This window comes from Erinaceus europaeus, chromosome 2, assembly GCF_950295315.1.
Source record: "Erinaceus europaeus chromosome 2, mEriEur2.1, whole genome shotgun sequence".
Classification (NCBI taxonomy): domain Eukaryota; kingdom Metazoa; phylum Chordata; class Mammalia; order Eulipotyphla; family Erinaceidae; genus Erinaceus; species Erinaceus europaeus.
The window spans coordinates 77,676,555-77,682,554 of record NC_080163.1 but is presented as its reverse complement, the minus strand read 5'-3'; the positions used below and the strand labels follow the sequence as shown (position 1 = coordinate 77,682,554).

The 6,000-nt window shown below is 43.2% G+C and overlaps 1 long non-coding RNA gene across 1 annotated transcript in view; it reads right to left on the bottom strand.

Moving 5' to 3' along the window:
- Positions 1 to 3,631: 3,631 nt before the first annotated feature.
- Positions 3,632 to 6,000, bottom strand: part of LOC132535839 (uncharacterized) — a 611,211-nt gene continuing 608,842 nt past the window's right edge. The window contains exon 5 of the long non-coding RNA XR_009547567.1: positions 3,632 to 3,858. This is a non-coding gene — a long non-coding RNA (uncharacterized LOC132535839). The remainder of the gene's footprint in view (positions 3,859 to 6,000) is intronic.

Sequence of the window (6,000 nt, the reverse complement as noted above, 5' to 3'; positions counted from 1 at the left end):
CTCAGCTGACTGCCAACTCTGTTTCCAAGAGACTGGAACAGAGAAGTTCAGTGTAGGCACAGGGGACCAGATTGGGTGACGAGACGTCAAGCGTTGGACAGGGTGGGCGAAGATATCCGTGTATATTGGCAGGTCCGGTCGAGCGTAGATGTGGGAAATGAACTTAGATGATGCCGCATCCCGACAAATATCTAGCAGGGCGATGTTGCTAAGAACTGGCAGCCATGGAACCGGGGTGGAACGGATGGTTCCAGAAATGATCCTCACGGAGGAATATAATTTGGAATCGACCAAGTGGACATGGGGGCTACGGAACCATACTGGGGCACAGTATTCTGCAGTGGAATAGCATAATGCCAGAGATGATGATCGTAGTGTGGAAGCACTCGCGCCCCATGAGGAGCTGGCCAGTCTTGCAATGATGTTATTCCTCGCACCCACCTTTGCTGCAGTTTTTATGAGATGTTCGTGAAATGACAGGTTGTGATCAAGAGTAACGCCAAGATAGATTGGCTGGGCTTCATGCCGGATTCTCGTATCATCAAGCTGCACATTAAGCTCACGCGAGGCTGAGGCATGGTGTAGATGGAAAACAGATGATACCGTTTTTGCAGTGCTAGGGATTAGTTGCCATTTTTTACAGTAATCAGATATCAGAGACATGTATTTCGTGAGTGTTTCCTCGAGGATGTCAAACTTGGATGCCTGAGTTGCACAGCAGATGTCATCGGCGTAGATGAACTTCCTTGAAGAAGTTTCTGGAAGGTCATTGATGTAAATATTAAATAGCGTAGGATCCAGAACAGAGCCCTGGGGGAGGCCACTTGAGACAAGTCTCCATCTGCTAGACTTGTCACCCAGATGCACCCGGAATCTTCTGTTTTGGAGAAGAAAAGATATAGTGTTGGCCACCCATGGAGGCAGGCATCTTGAGATCTTGACTAGGAGACCACGGTGCCAGACCATGTCATAGGCTGCTGTGAGATCAACAAAGACAGCACCCGTCTTTAAATTCTTCTGGAATCCATTTTCAATGTAAGTTGAGAGGGCCAGGGCTTGTTCGCAGGTAGATCTTCCTGGGTGGAAACCAGTTTAGGCGGGTGATAGGAATTTCTCTGTAAGAGGAGAAATACATGACAGAAGCAGCCTCTCAAGGAGTTTGTAACACGCGGAGAGGAGAGAAATTGGTCTATAGCTGGTGGCCAGTGTTGGGTCTTTCTTTGGTTTCAAAACTGCTATTATCTTCGCACGACGCCAAATTTTGGGCATAGATTCAGATTCCAAGATGTGGGACAGGAATGTAGTGAGCCATTTCTTTGCCGTGGGGCCCAAGTTAAGAATGAGTTCCGGGGTGATGTTATCATAGCCAGCAGCCATTCCCGGTTTAACCCTCTTCAAAGCGTCTTCCAGTTCAGACAGTGTAAAGGGAGAGAGTTTTGGAGATGGACAAGATAACCAGAAGTGGGATGACCACTCATGGGAAATTTCTCTTTTCCAGACTGGGTCGATCTTAGCACATCCAACTTGAGTAAGGTGACTGGCCACTGAGTTTGGAGATACGGGAGGATGGGAGACGGGAGGGGGTTGGCTACTAGCACCCAGACTATGAAGAAGCTTCCAGGCCTTCCTACTTGAGTGGGTGAAGTTCAGACTTTCCGTGAGTTGTTGCCAGCGGGCTTGGCGTGCTGCATCCAGGGAGGCAATGAGATGGTCAGCCACATCTGGGTCGCCCGACTCATCATACTGCTTTAGTAGTTGCTTGCATTCAGCATCAAGACAAGGCGTATAGTTAGCATGTCTCCCATGAGGAATGGCTTGGGAAGCTGCTTTGAAGATGGCTTGGTGGAAGCGCCTGTAGGAATCTTCAGAGGGGATAGAATTAATTGGAATTGCAGGAATAGATTTGTTGGTAAGATCACTGAACAGACACCAGTTTGCTTTCCGAAAGTTCCATCTTAGTTTCTCCAAGCACAGAATCAGTGGGAGCTGGAGACCAATGTGGATGATAGCTGGGTGGTGATGACTATGCGGGAAGATCTTGAGAACTTGTCTCGTAGCGGGAAAGGCTTGGCCGTTGACTGTGCTAATCCAGCATAGGTTGGGTGACGAGCCTTTATTCCATCTAGTACTGTGAAAAGAGCCTGGCTGTTTGGGATCGTATAATAGGGAGAGGTCATTCGCTGAAGCCCAGTCGGCTAAGATAGAGCCGTCAGCACGAGTGGAGGAATATACCCAGTCTTGGTGATGACTATTAAAGTCTCCAACATAAACGGCTGGGTGATTCGGGCTAGGCAGGACCTCATTATCCCATGAGGCACTGGGAGGCTTATATACGTTGACGAGCTGAATAGTTCCAATAGTAATGGAGTCGTAGAAGGTCGAAGAGGCCGTATGGTAAACGTCCGCAAGACACGATTTGGCGTAGATGGCTCAGCTGTGTTTAGGATGGAGATTATAGCATATTAAATCGAATCCACTGATGGTGAATCGAGCAGCTTCATCGACTGCTATATGTGTTTCTTGTAGGCAGATAACATCTGCCTGATGCTGTATTGCCAATTGACCAATAAGAACGCGTTTGGCAAAGGACAGCCCCTCAACATTAAGTTGGAGGACTCGAAGAGCAGGACCAACAGTTGAATGCTGTCAGGAGCTGCTTGTTGCTGGCTTTGAAAGTGACTGGGATCCATGTGGATTCAGTCGGCTAGGGAGGATCATCAGTTTCCCCAATGAATGGGTACTCACGAGATGCACCACGGGAAGGTCGATCCAATGCACCCCAGTTAGTAATAATAGTTCTAAATAGAAGAACCTAATTTTTCCTCACTTTTAGAGATTAGTAAGTGTTTGGGGAATGTAAGTCACATACAGAAAAAGTAGAAATTATGTTGAACTGGAAGGAAAGCAGAAAGTGGAGAGCACAGAAGGTACTGACCCACAGAACTCTTGTGAGCTGGACTGTGACATAAGAAACTTCTCATTATAGGGTTGGTGACATTCGCCTGAAGCAATGGGACAAAATAGGCAAGAAGGATCTTTCAGCTTCAATTTTCTCCTGTGTAAAATATAAATATCACTTCTCTTACATAACTATTAGAATTAGAAAAAATTATTGCTTCCAGCTTCTAAATTTTATAAAATTCTGTTATCATAATCCCCATATAGTGAAGGAAGTGGGCTATGCAGGTGTGGGGGTCATTTTGCTTTTACATTTTTATCTAATACAGATGTAGGACAGCCTACATCTCAGTGTTTGTAATAATCTAAAAGTGTGACTGTGTGTGTATATGTGTGCACTCATAGACACATACATTTGTGTTTAACCCTTAGTCAAATTAAACTCAGCTTCTAATACTTCTGGTTAAGATGAGAGAATTTCACTTTGCCTTTGGAATGGTCTCTTCCCTCCCCCTCTAAATTGTGAGACTCTTCAGGAATTGTCTTCTGTCCAAGTACCTAACACAAAGCAAACACTTATTTTTTAAAAAGCCCTTTTTACAGGCATTTTTTTTATTTAAGAAAGGATTAATTAACAAAACCATAGGGTAGGAGGGGTACAACTCCACACAATTCCCACCACCCAATCTCCATATCCCACCCCCTCCCCTGATAGCTTTCCCATTCTCCATCCCTCTGGGAGCATGGACCCAGGGTCATTGTGGGTTGCAGAAGGTAGAAGATCTGGATTCTGTAATTGCTTCTCCGCTGAACATGGGCGTTGACTGGTCAGTCCATATTCCCAGTCTGCCTCTCTCTTTCCCTAGTAGGGTGTGTCTCTGGGGAAGCAGAGCTCCAGGACACATTGGTGGGGTCTTCAATCCAGGGAAGCCTGGCCAGCATCCTGATGGCATCTGGAACCTGGTGACTGAAAAGAGAGTTAACATACGAAGCCAAACAAATTGTTGAGCAATCATGGACCCAAAGGTTGGAATAGTGGAGAGGAAGTGTTAGGGAGGTACTCACTGCAAACTCTAGTGTACTTCTACTTTCAGGTATATATTTTGCAGTAGTTTATAGATACGTGTGAAGATAATGCTCTCTCTCACAGAAACTGGTGTATATCTAGGTTTTGGGACTTTGTTAGAAAGGGAACCACCTGAGATGAAATTAGAGTATACTATGAAAGGAAAGGTCTTACTCGAGTAATGAAGCTGAAGGGTTGTCATTCCACATGTGAAGTCTCTGAACACAGTCTGAGCTGAAGCATGTTGAGGTGGCAATCGTTGCGTTGTGATCGGCGGATGCAATATTATTTGGTTTGGATTGGGAGAGGCATACGGGAAAGTGGGCCCTATCCAAGGGTTCCAGGACTGGGGGAAGTAGAGGCTCTACAGTGGAGATGTGAGGTTCCTTCTGTCTTAGGGTTCCAAAAGACAATCAATAGTTAATGTTATCATCACATTATTTGGTAATTGGGTTAACTTTGAAAAGTCCTTTTGTTAGGGTTTGCTGTACAGTACCCAGTATCTTGTATATAGCTGTGCTATTGGATAAAGCAAACACTTATAAGAGACTTCCAGAATAAATAACATGGAGAAATCTAGAAAGAAACTAATTCAAAAGCCAGCAAGCCTAAAAAGTGGGATTTTTCCTTGAAGCACATAATTTAATATCTTCTGAGGTCAGTGTTATTTTTTCTATTTTTTTTTACTAATGGAAAATTGCTGTCTCTTTTCCGTAAATAGACTTGGAACTCTAAAGTTGGGTTACTAACTGGGAAAAGTTGCAGTGATGTCTGAGATCTGTGAGGATAGTGTTCCAATAACTTTGGATTTGAATTTTAGCTATTTACTACCTGAACAAGCCACTTTCTCTGATAATACCTCCATTTCTACCATATGTCTCATCAAATGGTTGTACTTAAACTAAGATTTGAGGTAGGTTTTTGTTATTACTCCATTTAATAATTTATTATTGCCACCAGAATTATCACTGGGGTTCAGTGTTTGCATTATAAAACCATCTCTACCAGAAGATATACATCCCCTTCCTTTTTTTTTTTTTCTATTTTATTTGATAGACAAAAAGTAACTAAGAGGGGGAGGGGAATAGAGAGTAGGAGAGAAAGCTAGACATCTGCAGACCTACTTAACCACACATGAAGCTTTCCCAGACCTTGCAGGTGGGGAGTAGGGGTTTGAATGTGGGTTCTTGCTAATAGTAATTAGTATATATGCTCAAGTGGGTACACTACCACCCATCCCTTGATTACTCCATTTAAAATATCAAAACTCAAGGTGTAGATAGGTATCATAATGGTTATGCAAAGAGACTTTCATGCCTAAGGCTCCAAAGTCCAAGACTCCAAAGTCAAAGGCTTCCCACACCACCATAAGGCAGAGATGATCAGTGCTCTGGCTAAAATGGTAAACAAAGAAATATATCAAAACTCTTCACCCAATCCTTCCCCTATTTTATTTTTCTCCATCACACTTACCTGGTGATATTACTATATAATCTACTCATTTATTTTTGTTCATTGTCTGTCTCTCTTCACTTAAATGTTAATTCCACAAGGACAGAAAAGAATGTCATGTAACAATGGAAGTACCTCAGGGTCAGGCCTGTTGGGAATTCCCCTTGTTTCATGAGCTTTCTGTTTTTAGCCTGCATGTGAATGACCAGATCAAATCAGATTCTAGGCACCGAGAGAGAAGAAATAACTATGACACATTCATCTTACTGATGATTTTTGACTAAACTCCTCACCCCCCCAGTTTCACTGAATCTTGAAGTGAAGTTAGACTTATTTTCTGTTTTCTGGAGATATAAATTTATGAAAAAATGCTTAAGAACAAACTAAACCACCGTAGGAGACTCACAAAGTGGAGTCGTCATCCCTCTTATTTCCTCAAACCCAAAGCAAAGAAGCATAAAGACAAATCACTCAGCACAAGAGCAAAGTCATTAACTGCACACCACAGACCTGGATCTTTGTGAATATTTGACTTTCTTAAGAATGAGCCAAGGGAAATCAAATTAACAATCAAAAATATACCA